The following is a 23,563-nucleotide window of genomic DNA, read 5'->3' as shown; positions in this document are numbered from 1 at the left end:
CATGAGAATTATTCTCAAAGTCTTTGAAGAGTAACAACGTCCCATTACATAACAGATTAGAAAAATAAACCAATTATTTAAAAAAGGGTTTGCTGTTGTTGTTTTTTAAATCTCTGTGTGGCTTCTTTTGAAAACCATTACAGTGCAGCTTAACATGGTAGACTTATTACTATCAAGAATTGTTAGGGGGCAAAATAGATATTATGCTAGGAGATACATGAGCTGTGTGGTGCTGATTAGGACTGGGCTATGGTGGTTGTGTGGAAGAATCTTTCTCTCCCCATGATCTGCCAGTTGAAAGTGCTCTCTTAGTGCTTCAAAATGCCATTTTGCAATTTATAAAGAGGTTCCCATAAAGTTGTACTACTAAGAGCTGTAGTAGGAGATGAGGATGCAAGGCAGAACAGAGCCAAGCAATTTTAGAATACCTATTCAGAATGATACTCAAGACTGTTCAGTGGGGCTTATTCCCAGGAAAATGTTCTCAAGATGGCTGTTTGTCCAAATTAATGAAGACAGAGCTGAATATAAATCCCAGAATGAATAAATTAATTAATTAATTGGCAAACATAAGATGTGCAATTTTCGGTTGGGAACTATAGGACCTGAAAATCATTGAGATTTCCAGAAAATCTTGGATGCCAATTTTGTTATTGTATTTGGATCCAGGATCCCCCTCCCCCCCCAGAAATCCTGAGGGTTTTTTGGTTCCAGTGGATCCAAACTGAAAAATACTGGTAAATATATTGCACATCCCTATATGTTACTACTGTTCCCCAGTCAGCTGTTTTGGGGGCTTTCCATTGCATTCTTTTTAAACAGGGTTTTTAAAATCTGTTTTTACCCACCTTGAGACATCCAGGCAGGTTATCAAAATATAACAATAATAATAGGAGCTACAGAAGACATGCTGACTCATGGGGAGCAGTCTCCCCATGGGCTTAACTGATCTTTGGACTGGCTTCTCCTGCAGCCCCATTTAAATGAAGCTTCATGGGAAGCCAGCCCTAAGATCAGCTGAGCTGGTGGTCAGCTTTGGGCTAGGTTCTTGTGCAGCCCTATTTAAACAGCTTAACATGGTAAGCTTGCAGTCCATAATATGCAGTTTACAGATAAAAAAGAAATGCTTGCTCCTGAAGTACACCTGAAGTACAAAAAGCCAACCAGGAACATTGCTTCCTGTCAGCTCAGTCTAACAATCAGCTGAGAGGCAGAAGCAATGTGCTTGTTGCTCTCTGATGTTTTTCAGATCTATCATATATCTGGGATTTGTGAGGGGGGGTTGTTTTGGTTTTCCTGAAGAATTCTAGATATCTTTGGGATGCCAAAATATACCCCGGGGGAAAAAACAATAAGGAATTTTTCTGGGATATTTTTTATTCAGGTATATCCGAACTAGCACTCCTATTAATATAGGTTACAACATGTATTGTAGCATAGCTGAGGCATAAACCAGTCAACAGTTACAACTCTGCATTCTCTGTCTTGTGGGGACCCTACCATCTTTTACTAATGAAATAAGTAATGGAGCAAGCACCACTATATATACATTCTTCTAGCCCCTAGACTACTTTAAGAATGAAACAGCCTGAGTCTAGCTGAGACAGTGGAATGTGAAGGTGGTCTTGTGCCAGCATAGCCCATGAGGCGGCCAGTGACCAGCTCCACATCCGCCTTCACAGTTTGATCACAACTGCAAGCAGAACCCTGAAGCATTAAAAATATTCCCCTTTTTTCAAATGATGCAAAATTGTTATAAATTGTATCACAAATTATTCAGTTTGAAGGGTTATAGGCAATTGGCAACCTATTCCTCAGTTCTGGTTTCTTCTCTTCCATTTCTTTACAGTCCAACAATCTTTTCTATTATTTCTAGCCCGTGATCCACACTGGTTCCTTAACCTTGTTTTCTAGGGATGGCCTTTTCTGAGAAACCCAGGAGCAAAAGGTAACATCTCTATCTGTGGCTGGCTTTCTCAGTTCATGAAAGAGATTACATTACACTTAGAAGACTAGGTGAGTGCATGTTACATTGATAAGAAATGGCAGTGCTGATGGTTCCTGTTCTTCAGTGATTAAAGTAAATGAAAGTGTAGATTATATGGAAGGTCTTCTAGAGCAGAAACATTTATGTAAATGTTTCTCCTGGTAATGTAATTAGGAAATGTTGGCCTCAGTGAACATAGCTTAAACAAAACATGTTGTCCTCATCAAATTTGTTAAAGTTATTAAACAGGCAGGACCTTGTCCAAGGGTTTAAAAAAAATGAGGACATATAGGCTTCCTATGGAAACTCCATTAAAATGCAGATTTTTAGATATGATCATAGTCAGTAGCATAATCTAATATAGCTAAATTTCAAAAGGTAACTTATTTGAATTCAGGGATCAGATATGGCTTCAAAGTCACTTCTAAATTTGCTATGTACCTTTGGTAGAATTTTTAACATTATTATTTTACATATTTTTCTTGCACTGGTTACAATGTCATGGGGAGTTAGAGTTGTATGGTCTCAGTAGGCAGGTGCTTGAAATAAATTTCTCTCAGCCAAATATCCCACTGGGATTCCTGGGTTCATCCTTGGTCTTTTATGTAACCCTACTAATTTGCCTGTTGTATTATCTTTTAGCGGCATTCCTACCTTTAAAGATTCCTACCTTTAAACCGGTGTTCTGTCTTGGATGTGACTCGCATCAGAATACAACTTTGGGATGGACAAGTTGACATGCATTGCCTGGGTGGTCTGTATGGCTGTACTTACTCCTGTCCAAACTCCTTAGAACCCATTCCTTACCTTCCTCCTGGAATGGTCTTCCAACTCTTCCAATTTATCTACTCCTTCCAGTTAAAGCTGTCCCCCAATTCTCCAGTTCCCTTCCTCCAAGAAACTAAATTCTTTTAAATGTATAAACTGATGTCTAGATCACAAACCTGACTATACCATTTCTCAACCATCATTCTTTTCTTCTGGTCAGGTCGGGTTCACTGTGGAACATTTGTTCTTTTGCCTTTAGCCCAATTCAGAACAGATGTGGTTTTAATATAACAGAACTTGATCACAAAATCTACTTTACCTCCAAAAAGAAGTAGACTGGTATGGGGGGGGGGCATATACAGATAAAAGGAAAAAATAGAATGCAATCCTGAGCACAGTTGAGAATATTCATAATCTAGATATTTCTCAAACTCTGAAGGGGAAGAGGCAAGTATAAGGTAAAAGACAAAATTAGTTTTCAAACATTTCCTCAATAAAGAAAGGAGTGTATACCTTCAGTTCTAGGGATATCATCATTGGGTCTCATATCCCTTAGGAACAAATGAAGCCACACTCATCCAATCTATGGAAGAAGAAGAGTTGGTTTTATACCCTGCTTTTCACTACCCGAAGGAGTCTCAAAGCAGCTTATGATCACCTTCCCTTTCTTTCCCCACAACAGACAAACTGTGAGGTCGGTGGGGCTGAGAGAGTTCTGAAAGCACTTCTCTATGAGAATAGCTTTGACATGATGTCCAGTCACCCAGCTGGATGCATGTGTAGGAGCATGGAATCAAATTTGGTTTGCCACAGTGGAAGCTGTTGCTCTTAACCACTACACAAAGCTGGATATGGAGTTTTGAGAGGGGTCATAAAAATTATTTTACTCTACCAAAACACCAGAGTGGTCTGTGGAATCCAACATTGTTTTCACTTTTCATTCTGTGCATAATCCCAAATATAAGGAATGCCATCCTCCAGCTGGCTTCTGGTGATCTCCCACTATTACAATTGATCTCCAGAAGACCAAAACCAGTTCCCCTGGAGCAGTGGTCCCCAACCTTTCTGAGGCTGGGGACCGGCAGGGCATCGGGCCGCGCCTGCGGGCCGCACCCGCGCATCGGCCCGCCCCTGCGCATCGGGCCGTGCCCGCGCATTGCGCATGTGAGAATGTGCCATGCGCCATGCACAGGCGTGGCCCGCACGGGCATGGCCCGGCCCTGATTCCCTCTCCCCGCCCTCCCGCAATAAGAAGCTTCCCGGGCCGCAAGCTTAAGGCCTGGGAAGTTTTTTACTGCGGGGGGGCGGGGAGAGGGAGCCGCGGCTCGGCGCCATGGCCTTCACGGCCCAGCACCGGGCCGCGGGCCGCAGGTTGGGGACCACTGCCCTGGAGAAAATAACTACTTTTGAAGGTGCATTCTATATCATTTTAAGCTGCTGAGGCCCTTCCCCAACCGCTGCCCTCTCCAGCTCCACCTTCCAAAACTCCAGGTATTTCCCAATCCAGAACTGGCAATCCTATCCAAAAGGCCTAGTATTGCCGAGCCTTTTTGTATAAGCCTTATATCCTGATGATTCTCCAGTAGAGTAAGGTGGTGTTTTTACCAACTACTGAGCGAATTGGAGTACTTCATACTTTAATGTAGAATAATAAGGATATCTCTGAGACATGCAGGCCTTTTCTTCTGAATGTGATACCTTCAGTTGTGGTGAGGGGTTGGTGCTACAGATTTCAGAGTGCCTCTGGCCGATTTTGCATGGTGGCAGCCATCACTGGTGCTGTGAAGCTGCATGCTCGACAGCTTTCTATGTTCCCACAGGGGACAAAATTCAATACTGGATTGACTGTGTTGCTGAAATGTGTCCCTGTGCAGGACACATTTCAGTGGGGCTGAAGTGTGTCCCCTTGGCGGCAAGATTATATGGTTGCTGGGATTAGCCCCACACCCATATGAGCCCCCTCCTGGCTTTTTCTGTCTATGCAGTTCAGCCCCTAAGTGGCAATCCTGTGCAATGAAGAGGTAATGGTTTATCACATCCTCACTGCCTGAAATCTGTAATATGCCTGAAGTGAACTATATAAGTCATTCTAGGTTCTGCTGTCTATTCTTGACTTTAAGCACAGTGGATTGTATTCACCAGGTGGTTTCACCCATTATTTAATATTATCTTTAGTAACCAAACAAGGTATCTCTATAATGAATTTATATGTTGGCCATTTGATTCTGTCACATGATTTACAGATGCAGGGATTTTTTTAAGTGATTTTCTGATTTCATAAGATGTCACATGATGGTTAAGCCATTACTATATGAAATGGAGGTCTAGCTCAGACTATGAACATCTTTGGAGTATTGTACACTCATGTCCGTAGCCCCAAGATTTCCAAGGCAAGTTGCAAAATTTCTGCCCTCTCTTCCATAGGACTGTCTAATTTTTTTTTTGTTATTGTGAATGCTTTATGATATGTTTTTCTTCTTTCTGGGCTTTTTGATACTCTATAGAGTAGGCCTATTGATTTTAATGGGAATTATATATGCTTTAATAGATACAATGGTATATTTGGGTATATCGAAACGTCTGCAAACAGCAGGAGTTTATGGAAGCTGATCTGTACCCCATGCCCCGCTTTTCCCCCAGCAGTTTCTCATATCCCTGAAAGTCCCTTTAATAATAATTTAAAAATATTGCTGGTTGTTTGCTGGCTGCTTCTATGGCGAGCTAGGCATTACTGTCAATTTGCTGAACATTTTTAGGAGGATCGTGATGCTTAAAATGAACCAGATTGCAGTTGCCATAAGTGAAATTTCAAAGCAGACACTTCAAAACTGTGTAGCCTCCTTATTCAGCTCTTTAATTACCAGCCAATAGTAGCTCTGTGTATCTTCACCATGCAATGCACTAAAACTAGCGTCTTTCTCTCTTTCAGTTTCTCTCCTTCTATAAAATTCAGCTTCATTTGGGAAACCCTTCCAGGACCATTAAGAAACCCCAGGGTTTCATAAATATAATTCACTGATATAATTGAATCAGTTCATGATGTATTTGGTTAATAACTTCTGTAGTATAGTTGGGAAATGGGAATGTGTATTGCTAGTAATATAGACTACAATACACTAGATCATTGTTGGTTGCCTTTCAAAAATAGTAACATTGTTCCTCCAATATTCAAATTATTAAAGATAAGATATTTATCGATTTCCACACACAGTGCTACAGAACTTATAAAATCTTGAGTCTATTTCTTTCCCCTTCTTCAAATACCAGTTAAGTGATTTCAAATCCACATTGATTTACGTTTGTGGAATACCAGATGGAACTACAATTAACTTTTTGAACAATTATAAACCCTACTAATCTACTGTATGCAATGGACTACAGAAAGAAGGCAGATTATGAACAAGAAAATCCCAGCATTAGCGTTTACATAAAAATCATGCTGAGGTTTAATTAATGACTTCTTGTTTCAATATGGCTTTAAACTCAAGATCAGGGTACTTCAGGATAGCTGGCTTTTAGCCAGTCTGGTAAGTACCTTATGTTTATATTCAGCACTAGAATGTTCTTCTGTCTTCTTAAGAAAATTCTTCAGCAGAGAATACTGTTTTGTGTGTGTGTGTGTGTGTGTATCATGGATAACCACCAAGGAAAGGAACTTTGAAGAAATTTATCCTGTGTATTTCTTCACACAAATATCCATAAACACCAAATTCCATATTATTTTTAAAATGGACACATTTGCTGCATTGACATGATAGTTCTCTGTATATAGTGTGGTATGTGCGTGCATGAACATAATAAATGCACATTTGTTTCTCATTTATGCACTGTCTCCAGAAAGCTACACTTTTGTTGTGGGGACAATGCATTTTCACACACTCTACTTGAAATATATTAAACCATTTTAAAATAGGACTTGTAATGAATTGCCTGAAATGAGACTTTTCTTTGAAATGTTTCACATTCCAATCTACAATTATTTATTTGTTTGTTTGCTTATACAGAATCATACTTGCAAGGAAGTGCAATATTTTGTCATTGGAATTAATATCAGGATTCGAGTAGCAATCTGTGTAGCCAAATTTAGTTTCTATAACTGCAAGGGAGTGGCGGGCTATAAATCTAATAATAATGATAATGATAATGATAATGATAATGATAATGATAATAATGATAATGATAATGATAATGATAATAATAATAATAATAATAATAATAATAATAATAATAATAATAATAATAATAATAATAATAATAATAATAATATGTCAGGGCATTTTTTTTATTGTGGACAAATTCTGTATTTACATCTTGTATACAGAGTTGTATATTTGTGTTGGAGCTGGAGGTTTTGTGAATAGAATAGCATAAAATCATCAAAACTATTTTTTTCTGGGTCCCCTTTCCCAGAATCTGCAAGACCACTGATAAACTATAGCTGAGATTTGGGGATGTTGGCTTTGTGGTATATTAAGTCTTGTGTCAATTCTCAAATGTGACCTCCTGACGTCTCTCTATATGCTGCACCTTTAGCCTTTGAAGCTGCTCTGAATCAAAGTTACCTTATGTAGTAAGGCAAAATTCAGTTGATGTAGTTTTGATTCCGAAGAATATTGTTATATCTATAAATGCCACTTAAAATCAATATATTTATTAATAGTAAATAAGAAATGAATAATTTGGAAGCTAGCTTTTTCAAGTACCTATTTGTGATCCTGAGTTATCCAGTTCACCTTTTTTTTCATCCAGGGGAAACTAATGAATTGGCTTCCCAGTTCCTCATACTTCTACTAAAGTAATATGAAACACAATGTGTTTATCAGAGGATGAAGATTTTTTTAAAATTGTGGAGGCTTTTTGCTGTAATAGTGGGAGAAAAATATTAGCTGATGCAAAAGCTACCTTGTAATGGTTGAAATATGGCATGATAAAATAATGAAATTATAATATACATTATTATAATCTACTTATATCCTGGGCATCACATTGGCCACAGAAAAAAAATAGAAGTCAATATATGTTTGCATTATATTTTTATATCTTATTCACATCTCTTCTGCCTTTGAAAAAGCAGAAGCCATATATTTTCAGTTCACATTCTCCTGCAAAATAAGCTGTCTGGAAGACTCCTGGGTCACAGCTGTCCCTATGTCTGCTACCTAGGTCGATTCCACACCAGGAGCTCCACTCCTGATCACTACCAGTGTGTTGCAGCAGAACTGCATGCTCCACCACCTTCTGTGTCCCCATGGAGGACCTTTTAGCACAATGGACCTGGTCTGCCCCAGATTTCTGTGTCCCGATGGGCCTAGCAGAGACAGAAAGGTTCTGCCATACAGGGTGCAGCGGAGTGGGGGTTTCAGGAAGGTGGGCTTGCATGGCAATGCAACTCCACCTTCCTGCAAAAAATGCTCCATTCGGTCCCACAGCACTATGAAGTGCTGTGGAGCTCAGTGGTAACCAAAACCAAAACCAGGGAACCTTGTAGATAAATTCAGAAAGGATAATATGCAAACCACAAAGAACCTCAAATTCATAAAATTATACAAACTGAAAAGTATACATACAATTTTAATAAGCCTCCGGGGAGGGCGGTATATAAGTATGATAAATAAAATAAATAACAATATATAAGCCCTACAGAACTATTCTCAAAGACAATATACTCTATAAATTATCAAAGGATCATATGAAGTTATGAAAAGTCAGATAATATTATCCAGCATATCATGATATCTCCTACACACAATATCTCAAAAAGTCACAAGAGTACAATGTTAGGGTTTTACACATTGGCTGCTGAAGCAGCCGTTCCAACCCAAAGCAGCCAGTGCCGCGGTGCAAGGGGGGAGGGGCGGTTTCGGTACCGGCACACCAGTCAGCGCAGTGCAGTACTAGTATGCAGGAACCGACTCTGGGGGAGAGTCAGAGGGAGAGCTGGGTGTCATCTGCATATTGATGGCAACCCAGCCCAAACCTCCGCACCAGCTGTGCAAGAGTATGCATGAAGATGTTAAATAAGATAGGAGAGAAGACTGCTCTTTGTGGGTCTCTGTATGAGAGCTGGTGACAGTTAGATACTCTCTCTCCTATTTCTACCCTCTGTCCACGACTCCGGAGGAAGGAGATCAGCCATTTGAGGGCTGTCCCCTGTATCCCAGCATTGGAAGGCAGCGAGCTAAGAGCTCGTGATTGACTGTGTCAAACACTGCTGACAGATCTAGTAGTACTAGCAGTGCTGACCCACCTTGATCCAGCTGGCAGTGAAGGTCGTCCATCAGGGCAACTAGTGCTGTCTCTACCCCATGGCCAGGTCAGAAACCGGACTGAAATGGGTCAAGGGCTCAAGTTTCTTCCAGGAATTTTGATAACTGGTCCGCAGCAGCCCTTTCAACCAAATTCCCCAGAAACACAGAGTGTGAGATGGGGCTGCAGTTGTCAAGCTCCTGCAGGTCTAGAGATGTTTTTTTTTTTTTGAGCAATGAGCATACCACTGCCTCTTTTAATCCTCCTGGGAATTCTCCTGTTGACAAAGAGAGGTTGATTATTTCCTGGAGGGAGGCCCCTATTCTTATGTCTGTTTTTGTAAGAAGCCACGATGGGCACAGCTCTAGTGTGCAAGTGGTTAGCCGCATTGCTTTTAGCATCCTGTCCACTTCGGCTATCCAAAACAAGGACTCCAAAGCAGTGATGAATCAGTGTCCTCATAATTGGCAAGTGGATAGGGTTGCCAAATGTGGACTGGGAAATTCCTAGATATTTTGGGGTAAAGCCTGGGAAGGGGGATGATGGCATAGGATCTACCTTCCAACCCCCCTATTTTTTGAGTGCAACTTATCTCTTTCCTTTCTCCCACTGAAGTTCTTTTGAGCTGCAGAAATACCTATAACATACAGGATGAAAGAACTGAAAAAATATAGCTATAGACATAGTAATGGGGGGGGGGTATTACCAAGTAAAAAAAAAATTCAAAGCAGCAGAAATCGAAAACTCAGAATGACAAGTTTAAAAAGGATAATAGCTCTGAGATCCTGACAAATTGGACCCTTCAGAAAGACATGAAAGGTGATTTAAAATATCTGGGGAGAAAGGGCAGAATAGAAATGTAAGCATAAATAAATAAAATCAATAAAAATAAAAGGCATTGATAGAGTTGATCAGAATATGGGATAGTCATAAACCCACTTTAGTGAACCTGAGAAGGATTAACATTTAACCTAGCCAGACAGAAGGCCCTTCCATATCAAGGAATTGGCAAATAACATGAATATGATGTAAAATTGTTTGGAGGGGAAATACTGAAATATGGAAAGGAGCAAGCAAAACATGTTATGAATCTGGTACTTTGATAGTAAAAGTTAATCATACATTTCTTAACCAGAACATAAATCTTGTGTATCCAGTGACTTTTCATCAAGTCTCATGTTATATCAGGGACCATCAGCTTTTTGTCAAGGAGTATTATCCAAGATCTAAAAGGGTTCAGTCCAAATACATGCAGCTATCTCTTCTCAGTAAACACTGGCTTAAGCTAAGCTCTAGATTCCTATGATTTATGGCCATATTTCACATGAAGAGCAATGCCTGATACACAGTGTTATGAAGAAGTTGATACACAGTTGACTATGAACAAGTAGAGACAACAGAGACTTGATCAAATGGCCAAAATATCATGGCAATATTGCAGGTCTAAAAAGCCACATAAAGGAGTACAAAATATATTTTGTTGTTGTTAGATGCAAAGTCATGTCCAACCCATCGCAACCCCATTTACAAAGATCCTCCAACAAAATATATAGAAATTCAAAATCAAGATGAATTAGAGCAGGCTTTCTAAACCAGGGTTTTATGAAGCCATGGGGTTTCTTGACAGCCCTGGAAGAATTTCCCGAATGGTTGGAAGTTAATTAATTTTTAATATATTTTTAAAATTTGTCAACCATTTATTGGGTGTTATGTTATGACTGATATGGTCATGTCAAGCTGCCTCCCCTCCCAAAATGGCCAATAGGGCTTGGAGCAGGTGGGAAGGGGAGGGGACCAAGGTCAGCATGTAGACATCTAGGCTTTTCAACCATATTCTGTATAATCATGCCACTTCTGGGGTTTCTGTTTCAGGGGTTAGAGAAGGTTAGATTGTGGTCTATCCATTTATCTCAGTTCTATTACACCCTTCCCCCAGAAATCTCAGTGCATTGTATATAGGTCTTCCCTCAATAGTTTTACCCTCACAGTTCTATGAAGAAGTCTCTGAAGAAACTAAAGAAGACAGTGGTTTAAGTCCTCTGTTACAGAGCTTATCCAAATAAAAGAATCATATAAAAGGACAGGAATAACTTCTATATTAAAGGCAATGATGATGATGATGATGATGATGATGATGCTATAATATTTTATTTATATTCTACCTTTCCCATGCTCAGGGTAACAACCTCAAGACATATAGAAAAATTAAAATATTAAAACATACCATTTTCAGTTTTCTATAATTATATCCCCCAAACTAAAATCCCAAACAAGTGAGGTTTGGCAGGAGCCAAACTTCCACTTTCTTCTCACTTTCTACCCCACCCCCATCCCCATCAGTGAGGCCAGCTTGCTATGGTGGATGCTCTTTTTGGCCTCAACCACAGTAACTGATTTATCTTCCACCTTTAGAATGCTCCTGCACTCAGTTTAGCTTCAATAAGTTCCAATTTATGGTGCCTGATCCAAGAAAAAAATGACGTAACCAAAATGCTCAGCCACACGAGTCATTTATAGTTGTATTTGCTGAATTGTTTGTTTTTTATATTTTGCATTTTTATACTGTTTTGGCAATATCTATTATATTTGTTGTACACTGTTGTGAACTGCTCCAAGCTCGAAGTGCTGTATATATTCACATATAAGCCGACCTGCATATAAGCTGAGGCACCTAATTACAGCACAAAATGTTAGAAAACCTTATTGACTCGCATATAAGCTGAGGCTGGTGTTTGGATACTGGCTTTCCACCCTTCCCTTCCCTTTTGGGCAGGATCTTTTTTTTCTTGTTTCTTCCCACCCTCCTCCTCCCTCTTTCCCTCTGACCCCCCCCCTTGCCTTTTTATATCCAATCCGGGTGTTCTGTCCCCTCCACTTTCCATTCCTTTAGGTGCATTTCCTCCTTCTGCTCTCTGCTCTGTCTCTGAGACAGAGACTTCAGAGCTTCCTGCAGCAGCAACACATGCTAGCCTCGTTAAGGCAGTGAGGGGGGGGGGGAGGCAGAGACTGCTCTTCCCTCCCCTCCCATTGTCCCTCCTGGGCTTGCTGCGTGTCCTTTTTCCTCTGCTTCTTCAGTTAAGTACACCCACCCTGCCCTCCTGTGTTGTCTGGCAGTTATTTATACCCACATATAAGTCAAAAGGGACTTTTTCAGCTTTAAAAAAGGCTGAAAAACTAGGCTTATATGAGAGTATATACAGCATATACATTTAAACAAATAATTTAGCCCATAACATCACACTACAAATTGAGTTGAAAGCCCCCTTAAGATTCATAAAAACCATCCACCCCCCAAAAAAGCTGCCTGAATAAATAGATTTCTCAATTGGATGATAGACCACTAAGCAATGATCAACAGTAGATGAACCTCTTCTGAACATTTGTGTCCAGCCCAAAGCTTCTTGCTAAAATTTTAGGCTATCATGGTGGGTTCATCTTAAATAACTCATTAGGAATCAACTGTCACCCAGAAGCCAGAAATGAAATAACAGTGACAAGTAGTCATGTAGATAACTGGCAGGGTAGAGGGTGGGAATTGGTATTAAATTCACCATAGTTAAATGGAGACTAGACATAATTCTGGGAAATCTCCAGGTCCCACTTGGAGGTTGGCAACCTTAAGCAGATATGATACCAGCACAGTGCTGTGGAGTCAAAGTCAATACCTAATTTGGCACATCATATGCAGATTTGTTGTCTGCACTGATGCTTCAGCATTATTTTGAAATATTTTTAAATAAATGTTATGTTTTCTAGCTCATCCATTACAGCAAAAACTACATCAGTGTGGCTGGCTGTACAGGAAGTTAATGGCATGAGAGTTCCAGTTTAGAAACCTAATTTTTAAAAATGTGCTACTGATTTGTCGAACTCTGATAAATATTAACCAGCTTGGGTTTCAAATATTTTATTCTGAAGGCTTGAAACGTTGAAGGATTGTAGAATACCAGAAGAATCTCTGGGTACTGAACTCTCTTCCCCACCCCCAGTATATTTGAATGGCTCTTAGTGCATTAAATGATCTGAACTCAACCACCATCACCCCCCCTTTCCACCCCACTATGCTAGTTTCAGTGTTCTTGAAAAGCAATGGAAATATATATTTTCTCATATAAAATCTGCAAAAATGCTTTAGGGTGGCCTCTGGGGTTCAAAAGAAAATTATTATTCCATTCACTGGTGCTGCTAATTCTTTTGAAAACCAGTTCAATCAAATAATTATGATCTGAAAAGCAGGAAGCATTCATAATTGCCACTTATTATACTTCATATGGTGATGACTTTTCAAAGCATTGTGTATTGGGGGAAATGAAGACTGGAGAAACATTCCAAAAAGGCACATAAAACCCTATGTAGTCTTCCTAAAAAGGTTGTAAAATGCAGCATATAAACATTAAAAGAGGCTTGAGTAAAGAGCATCATATGTTCTGTTTCTTCAAAGTGAACTGATCGTCTACCACCACCTCTATGAAATACATACAGTGGTTGGAACAGCATTTCTGCTGTTTCTTTCATCACAAAAAAGTATGATGTAGGACATTTATTTTACCATGATGATACAGTATGTTTGTAGACTTAGTTACTTTTCTTACATATTATAAATCAACAGTCCCTTGATAGTTGGTGACGTAGCAATAGGTCAGACAAATGCTCAAAATCCCAAACAGTCTGGATCATGGAGGACCACCTCTCCCCATATGTCCCCAAAGAGCCTTAAGATCTTTGGTCCTCGCCTTGTGGAATGTTCTGCTGAATTAGGTCAATTCCACAGGGCTTGCAAGATGGAGCCATTCTGCAAGGCCTATGGTTGAGGACTGAAATGACATCTGAAATTGGTGGCCCCCCTGTCTGAAATCCACCAAACTCTTATGTGCCCCCACCCCCATACCCCCACACCTTTACCCATACGACAGAGAGAATGGTTGAATCTAGTATTTAACTTCTTGTTTCAATGTTTTAAGACCTTCTTAATTTAATTTATATTCCTAGTTTTGTATTTTATTTTTACTTATATGTCATTTTATCCTGTAGCAATACACACAGAGAGGGCAGAAAACAAATGCAAATATAAATAAATAAGAATGCAAACTTTAGGAACTTATCAATGAAAATGGCCCTGTGATTTCCCAAATAATATTTCCATTTAAATAATACAAGCAAACAGGAGCAAAACCTGCCAAAATAAAAGCAAACTGGAACCAAACCTGTGTGCAATGTCTTGTGGGAGCTGCATTATGATTATTTCTTTACACATTCAGATTCCCTCTCATGTGGCAAATATGTTACAACAGACATCAAGTATGTTTTTTTTTAGTTTTGTCTGAGACTGAGAATTTAGCATTTCTTTGGAGATTTTTAGGATTGTCACCAGAATGAGGTATTAGAAGATTTACAATGTTGCACATTAGAATGCAACAAGTGGGGGATCTGCAAGGATTTGCAGAGGTTGGAATGCCAAACCCCACTGGGGCCACAGGAACCCCTGCTTTGGCATTACTTCCCCCACTTTGGGGGTTGCAGAAAGTGGAGGAAATCCCCTCAAAAAACAATAACAGCAGTCCTTGCCCCCTTGACCTCCCTGCTGCACTCACAGGGACAAGGAAGAATGTCCCAATATGCTGATGTCACCTGGAAGTGATGTCATCACACTGTGGTTATCTGGAAGGATGTGCTGGATTTTGGGCAAAACTGGTTTGAGATTGATTTTTTACCATAGAGTTTTTCCAAAAGCCAGAGCATCTTCCTCAACATTCCCAATGTACTGACATTTCAGGGTGACATCAGCATGCTGTACACTCTCCTGGAGAGCACCCTTCCCCTGCTTGTGTTGTGGCAGCCCCTAATAACCCTATGCAGGGGGGGCATGCCATTTTCCTTCCTCCAATATCTTCTCTTTCCTTCAATGAAAGCCCCCATTCCCTCTTCCTTTTCCTACTCCCTTAAAATTCACCAGACACCTTACTTTTATCTGCCTCCTTTTCTTGAGCATTTCTTTTGTGTGAGTTGTGTAGTGCCAGCTGTTAGGCCTTGTATCAATTGTGCAGTGTCAACTGCCAAGCCAAGCCCAGTTGTTTAGTGGCCCTTTATTCTCCCCTGTATCCATCTCCTCACACCATTTCCTCTTTCCCTCCTCTTGGCAGCCCCCACATCCTCTCCCCTTTCACTGCTTCCTTTTCTCTTTCAACGTATCATACTTCATTTGTACCCTGCCTTTCCCCACAATGGGGACCCAAAGCAGCTTACAGGACATCTGGGTCTTCCATATCCTGTGTAAAACTAAGAACTACACCACACTGACTTTCATGCAGTAGCTGCTGTTAAACAGGTTTGGGTGAGTCATGGAACTTGCATGATAGTCTGCTGCAGGTTTGGCCCCAGTGTATCATTCTCCAAAGATTCAAAACAGCTATGGAAAGGGCTTTGTCCCCTATGCCAGCTATTTACTAACAGAAAATAAGGTTTGAATACTGTCAATAACGTTGTTATTTAGCGAGGAATACTGAGGTTTCAAAGGGCATTTCTTTCTTAAAACTACAAGTGCTACTCCTATTACTTTGGGAAATCCTCCCCCATGGGGGGGGGGTGTTCAGATTTTTCTGCAAACCTAGGGCTTTTCCCAGGTTGGTAGAAAGATTTGCCTGATATGTTCATGACCCCAGTTGCCAGATTTAAGTATCCACAGAGATACACTGCTATAGTCTCATCTCTATGCTAATGATTCTTAAATTGTGAATTATAATAATACATAAGGTCTGTATTGCTGTCTTTCTATGCACTACAGTAGGTATTCCAAAAGCTGTGTTTGCATACCAGACTTTCACTCAATTTGGACATTATATTCCAGACCTGATGGACATATATAAAATGTTATACACATTTTTTCTTCCTGCATGCAGATTTCCAGCTCTTTTTTTGTGGTTTGCATTACTATAGTACTGAATCTGGATACCAGAACTGGGGAAACTGTGGTTATTGCTAACAAGAAATTGCTTCCAAGTCTGATTTGAAACTGGTTTAAAGTGGGTTTGCAAACTGTGGTTGGGGAAAATCCTAGTTAATGCTCACCAGCACATTATCATTCTTGCCACCATAATTCAGAGGATGGGGAATGTGACATCTGATTTATTCATTTTGAATCTGCCTATAAAGCTAACAGACCGTAGATGGATATAAACAACTACTTAGTATGTCTTGTTCACTGGAAAAAGATATCCTGTGTGGAGACTCTGAACTATATGGAGGCCTAATAAACAAGAAGTAATAAAAATCTCATTTCTGCAGAAATTGGGTCCCAAAAAAGCTCATGGGGAGTAAAAACAAAAAATGAACTACAATTGTCCCAAGGAGGTTTTTGTTGAGCTGAACCAAGCTATATGGCAGTGGATTGCTTTCTTTTCTTCCTCTGAGTAAGGGCGAAAGCTAGAGCTAGGTTGAAAGATTCTGTCATCTGGTGCTGGAGCCAGGCATGGCAGAAGGGTGCCTTGCTGCATCCTGCCATCCATCTGATGGTCTGCTGGAAGCAAGAGCCAGTGGAATTATCCCCATGCCTCCCCCCCCCCCTCTTACATTTCCAAGTGGATGAAGGATCATAACAGTCAACTCACCACATGGATGGATTCTGAACATGACTGCCTCTCTGTACTGTTAGTCCTTCCACGTGGGATATTTTTAAGCCAAGTGGTAAGTAGCTGGTTCTAGCTTCGTCTTATATGTTGACACAATAAATACAAAACAATGAAGTTGCTAAGCAAGAGTAGTAAAGCACTAGAAAATGTACTTCTTGCTTTGAAGCTTCTATTTCAGTTCCTGGAATTTCTTATAGTGCATAGCATATTAGTCCAAAGCTATTCTTGGATCCTGACTTTAAACCTCTTGCTCAGGAAAATGAATGGTTGTAGACTTTTAATTTTCCCCTGTTGAGTCTGGGCAAGGCATGTTGGACTGAAAGCAAAAATAGCCTCTATTATGATGCATCAGATTAACTTAATATTGCATATTTATGCTATACTTCTCAAATCTCAAATAAAGATAGGTAGAACAGGCTAAGTAGAAATTGAAAATGTCCTAGTGTAGAATTGCTGTAATATCAGAACCCCTTTTTAATACATCACAAAACAGGACAATGTAAGATCAAATATTCTCTATACCTGCTACAATGAAATATATATTTTAGAAAATTAAAGTTGATCCTTTACATAATGAGCTGCTACAATATCAGGAAAAGAAATGCAAAAGATCAGCTTGGAGAGCCTGGGCCATTGAGCAGAAGACTAGCAGGAGCCAGCAAACAGCAAGAAAGAAATGTAGAATGTGCTGTGGAACAATCATTGGCAGGGATACATAGTCATATATGCTAACAAAACAAAATTCAAGCCAAAATTTCCCCTTTTAGTCATATAGTGGCAATATGTAGTCAACCACGAGATTTTGGCTCACCGCCTTGCCGGGGCTGTGATTAGGGGGACTAAAGTGGCTACTCCTTTCTCTGGAACCAGACACAGAGGGTTGCAATGGGGGAAGAGTTATCGGCCCCTTTCGGACTCCCATGTGGACTACCTCAGGGGGCGATACTCTCTCCTACACTTTTCAACATCTATATGTGCCCTCTAGCCCAGCTGGTCCGGGGCTATGGGCTGGGTTGCAATCAATATGCAGATGACACCCAGCTCTACTTCCTAATGGATGGCCAGCTGGACTCCCCCCCCCCCCGATACATTTGCCAGATGTTTAGAAGCAATGCAGAGAATTTTCCGTTCTCTGTCATATGCAGACATGCTTTTTATCCAGCGCATTATGTTCTCCACTGTCCTGTCTACCATCCCTGTTTTCATGCCTTTCATTTGTTGAAACCTAAGAAGTGTAAGGGGTAACACTACCACCAGGTTTATGATCCGTGTGGTGGTCCATGGCAGACTCCTAGCCCTTTTCCTAGTTTGTAGGTCTACTCTACCTTGTTGCACCTTTTTCTCATGTTTCCTCAGAAGAACTGATTTTAGCAAGGTGCTGTTCTTTTCTCTTTCTCTGTCTTGTACAGGCCTTGTTTTCCCCTGGTCTAGGTTCCGTGGTTCTATTCCAGAAATGACCATCTCCCAATCTTGATGTTCCATTTCTGGCCAGCGAAGGATCTTTCCCACTTTCTTCCATACTGCCTTGGAAGTATCGTATTTGAAGAGAAAATGCTGGATAGTCACTTCCTCACTCCTTTTATCGCTAGAAGCGTCGTATCCCAGCCTTTTGCACAGCCTGTTCCGTTCCGTTAGCCAATTGTTTGCACAGCCCAAATTCAATACCTGATGGTAGGCTTCCCATTGAGTCTCCCATAGACTACAAGGGACTCTTTTCTCTTTGAACCACTGTTTCTTTTCTCCCTGTGCCGCTGGGTCGATCAAATACCAAGATACCCCTTCTTTCTTCTTTAGGTGTTCTTCGAATGGAGCCACATGGTTCTGGCATAGCAGAAACTGATACAGTTGAACTGAGCCATCTCTTTTTATTGCTCCTGTTCCCGTAACAGCGCTCACTGGTACCTTTAGGTTCTTCGTCTCTTTTGCCGCCTCCCTCATATAAACGGGAAGCCCTTCCAGATTGGCTGCTGTTAGTTTGATCCATCTGCCCTCCAACCATTCTGCGAGCCACTGGTTCTTCTTCCAGGTATCTTTGAAGAGTGCCCATTTCATCTCTCCCCCTTCCTTCATTATAAAAGCAGTCCTCAGAAAGTGACTCAGGAAAAGAGCCTTCATGTCCTATAACCCTGAACCTCCTTCTTCTATTGGCATATAAAAGACCACCCTCTTCAAAGGGAAGGAGTTTGTTCCCACCAGTCAACGTATCGTCTCTCTGGTCACCTCCATCATGGTACTTTCTGTGGGTGGGTATACCTGTGCGATGTGTGACCCTACCGACACCATATATGTCTACGTATTGGGATCATTGAAATAGTTTCAAATTGAAATTTTTCCAGAGTTTCAGTTTACTAAGGCACTTCTCATTCCATATTTCCCAGTTCTCTCTCCATTTGGTTTTTACGGGTCCAAATAACACCCCTAAGAGCTTAATGCTATCTACTAGCTCTTCTTCTTCAATATTTTGGTCCTTCAGACCCTCTTATAGATTTGTGAGGCACATGCCTCCATCAGCATATCAAAGATCACAGATCTTAGATTTGTCTTCATTCACTTTAGTTCTGAGGTAGGGTATTATCCCCTCCTTTCTCTCAGGCACTTTCACTAGGACTGGTGCCAATTCCGCCTTCATTTTCTTATAAAAGGCATAGCCTAGTCCATCTGTTTCTGGAGCTGAGGTCTGTTTTCTTTTTGTTATTGCTGCCTGAATTTCCTCTTCTGTGATGTGATCCTGCAGTCTTTCCATCTTTTCCTCCCAGTCTTCCCTGTCTTTGACTGTTTCACAACACCTTACTTCTTCCAGGTAGACTTCTTGCTGGTCTTCATCTATTTTCTTTTCTGCCATGATTTCCTCATAATACTCTGACATCACCTCTACCATCTGATGGGGGTGGGTGACTACCGAAGCATCTGCCTGGGACCTCAGACCTCTCATGATTTTCTTGGAAGACCCCATCCTGTCCTTCTGCCATTGCCCCTTCTCCACCAGTGGGCCTTTATTCCTCACTTTTTGCTCCCAGATCCGCTGGTCTCTCCTGTCTTTGTAAAAATCTCGCACCATCTGTCTGTCTTTTTGCAGTTGGTCTTTCTCATAGGCATTTCCCTTGGTGATCCACCCTTAAAGTCCTTTACAAGGCTCTATGATAGTCTCTTAGTTCTTTTCCGGCTTCCACCCTTTTCATGCCAGCTATTTTGCTCCTAAGTTTGCTTTTAAAATCTTCCTACCAGGTGCGCTAGCCTCTTGACCCTTGCTCTCCTTCTCTTATCCAGAGAATTTCTCCACCTGCTGAAAATTTTCTTCGGAGTCCAGGAAGCCTTTAGGCATCCTCCATTGTCCTTTCCTCTTCTGGAGTCTCTCCCGTTGAGTCAGCACCATTTCGAATAAGCCGTGCTTTGACCATGGGGTCAGAAAGATTCTGCTGGCTTCTAATTTCAACTCTTTTCCTGTCCAAATGCAATCTAGTCTGCTCCTTCCTCTAACGTGGAAAAAGGAAATCCTTCCCCCTTTTCATTGTTCCTTCTAAAGGGAACTGTAGCCCCTAAAGGGGAGGTAAAAAAAGTGGCACTTTATGAAATCCCCAGATGATTATGAGCATTTTGCCAATGTGATACTACAACTACTACTATGACAGTATATTGGAAGAGCAACCACTGATGAAGATAAAACAGAAAGCGGGTCACTTAACCTAGGATCCCGTTTTGGTTGACTCTTTATGTTTGACCATTTAAACTTTATGTTATAACCTTTTCACGTATAAACATAGAGAAGACTACAGTATCATTGTGCCTCATGATTTCCTTTTTTCTTCTGAGTTCACATTGAGGAATCCACGGTTCTATACTTGATTGGTTATCATAGATCAGCCAAGACTGATGAAAAGTAGCAAGAATGAACTAACAGTTATTGCATATTTTAAGAAGAATTTCAAGTATAAATTGCCTTGCATGGTGTTTGATAAAAGATAATGAGTATCCAAGAATGTGCACCCTTATCAAATGGAACAGTTAGCCATTGTTAGGAAATGATGTTAAAATCCTAAAAATCTAGGAACCTAAATTGATCAAAGGCTTTTTTTCTAAGCAAGGGCTCCTTACCTGCTTATTTGGGGAGTAAGAAACTTTTATGGATTCATGTAATTACTCTCCTTTATCTATTTAACAGTGGTGGGTGGTATAATTTTAGGGTGATTTGGTCATAGTTAGGAATGCAGTCATTATTGTTGTCGACCCACAGATGTAAGGTGCTTTGAAGCTCACCAGGAATTCCTGTGACTCTGGGGAAAGCTTGCTTCCCCACAGAAGAAAACTGTAAAATGCACATAAGTGTCAGCAAGAGCAGAGATGTGTTTTCTGTGAAAAGATAACCATTTCTTCTATCTGTCAGGAAGGGCAAGATGGATAGCTGTTTTTAAAACATGAGTGGAGAGGGGGTTAATGAACAAGATTTGAATAACCAGTTAATAGTGTTCAAATACCAGGGATCCAGTTACACTGCACTGAATAGGCTGATAGGGAGAATCACAGTTTGCTCCACAAACATCCACAAATGCTGAGTTAAGAATTTGTGTCATTAGAGGCATGCTTTTTTCCTGTTCTTTTCTTCAGTCTGCCGTGACTAGTAAGCATGATAGTTATTCTTCCTTGTCTTGTGCTTTGTTTTGTTGAACTGTTACAATAAAGTCCTGCTTAAGAGGGTAGATTTCATTTCAGAGAAATGTTCCCTTCCACCCAACCCTCACTCACACATGAAGGGCTGAAATAGCTGAGCTCTCTGCCTCTTACTGTTCCCCAAATGAGTGTTTCCCTTTATGAGTGTTTCTCAAACCACAGGTACATCTGATAGGCCTGATTTAGTTTGGGCTGGCTGCACTGGAGAAGACACTTACACACAAAGACACTTACCAAACCTATGAATGTGAGAAGCTGAATTCTCTTCTCAGAAAGCTTCATGCGTAAGACTTCCTGATTTTGAGGATAATATACTTTTATAAAGGTAAAGGTAAAGGTATCCCCTGTGCAAGCACCGAGTCATGTCTGACCCTTGGGGTGACGCCCTCTAGCGTTTTCATGGCAGACTCAATACGGGGTGGTTTGCCAGTGCCTTCCCCAGTCATTACCGTTTACCCCCCAGCAAGCTGGGTACTCATTTTACCGACCTCGGAAGGATGGAAGGCTGAGTCAACCTGGAGCCGGCTGCTGGGATTGAACTCCCAACGTCATGGGTTTCAGGCGGCTGCCTTACCACTGCCAAAGCTTTCAGGCGGCTGCCTTACCACTCTGCGCCACAAGAGGCTCTTTTATAGACCCCTGTAATTGCTCTCTTTTAAATACAAACATCATATAACTTCCTGTTTTTTAGTAAATTTTAAGAATGCTGAACAGTTATATCTTAATAAAAGTTTAACATGGGAGCAAAGATTCCCTAATAGAATTACTTTTGTACTATACCCATAGCAAGCCCAAAATATTACTGAGGTATATTTCTGGCTGGTAGTTAAATGATCTGATATAGGAAAGCTAACTACATACCAGGACTTCTTAAGTGCATGTCCTGGATCAGGTCTGACCTGAGTAATCCAGGACAATATGCTTTTAAAGCCAAACCCATGAAACATTGTTCAGATTGGACAGTTTGTGATAATGATAAGAAGTCATTCTTATGAATGTTTAGTTTGAAATTTTAATATTTTTATCGTAAAAGTAATATTTTAAATCATGCATATCGAAATTGAGCTTTTATACCTGTTTGCCTCCTGCTACTACATGGTGCTGTGTACCTCACCCCAATATTTACTGTGTAATTCTACATAAATAAAATAAATATTTTTATAACCTGCCCTTCCTAAACATTCAGGACAGGTAGAAACATGGATTCAATAATTTGACAAAATTATAAAATCATGTATTAAAATTAAAATATTCTATTTCCATTAAAATATTCTATTTTCATAGCCGCAACTAGTTCAGGTTTTGTTATGTTGGAGAGGCGTGTCAGAACTTTAGGGGGCAGGTCCTCTCTCAGTTTGTGGCATTGAGACCAGCAGTTCTTAAAAAATCCATCAGTAGGCCCTGACGGTAGGCCTGCTGGAACAGCTCTGCCTGGTTAAGGTTCCGCAGGGCCCCGATCTCTCTTGGCAGAATATTCCACCAGACTAGGGTGAATGCCAAAAAGGCCCTGGCCCTCATCAAGGACACTTTCACCTATTTTGGGCTGGGTATTTTGAGCAGATTTTGGTCAGATTATCTTAATGACCTTTGGGGGGGCATAGTGGAAAAGCCAGCCCCACAGATATGCTCACCAATTGTTTTTAGAGAGTGGAAGGGGGCAAGTCAGACTTTTATACAGCTAGGCTTCTGACTGGTCACTGGAGATTTGGTTGGCTGTACAGATTTTGAAAAATATTGCTTTGTAGAACTTGCTACCGTAGCACAAGGATCTTTACTGTGTGACTGAAGGCAAACTGGAGCAATCATTTTGTGGCTGGCTTCATCACCTGTGACAGCCATTTTGCAGTTGTGTCTACCACATGGTGTCAGAATTCCTAAGGGACATATAGGCTTAAAAAGGTTGGAGACCCTTGCTGTACAGTTTAAGGCCAAATTGCTTAGACAAGCTTTGAATAATTGGTGACCCATGTATTTCTTCTGTGCTGTCATAGGATAGATTTCTGTTTTCAACCAAATGTAAATTTATACCAGTGCTTCAATTTAACTGATTTACAGTGCAATACTAAGAAGAGATACATCCTTCTAAGTCCAGCAGATATAAATCAGTTTAGCATTGCACTGTTAGTCTTTCAGCTGTTAATGCCTTTAAAGCTTTACTGGGAGCAACCAGGCCATTGAAATTATTTCTTTCAACTGAATGAGCTTAGGCAGGGCTGCAATGGTGATTGTATGCATCCATGGTTCCTCTATATATTTGTGAAACAGCCTGGGG

The 23,563-nt window shown here is 40.6% G+C and overlaps 1 protein-coding gene across 4 annotated transcripts in view; it reads left to right on the top strand.

The window, feature by feature from the left end:
• CACNA2D3 (calcium voltage-gated channel auxiliary subunit alpha2delta 3) overlaps positions 1-23,563 on the top strand; it is a 774,612-nt gene that overhangs the window by 672,465 nt on the left and 78,584 nt on the right. The gene's annotated exons all lie outside the window — the stretch shown is intronic.

This window comes from Paroedura picta, chromosome 3 (assembly GCF_049243985.1).
Source record: "Paroedura picta isolate Pp20150507F chromosome 3, Ppicta_v3.0, whole genome shotgun sequence".
Classification (NCBI taxonomy): domain Eukaryota; kingdom Metazoa; phylum Chordata; class Lepidosauria; order Squamata; family Gekkonidae; genus Paroedura; species Paroedura picta.
The sequence above is the reverse complement of the archived record's forward strand: the minus strand, read 5'-3'. Positions and strand labels throughout refer to the sequence as shown.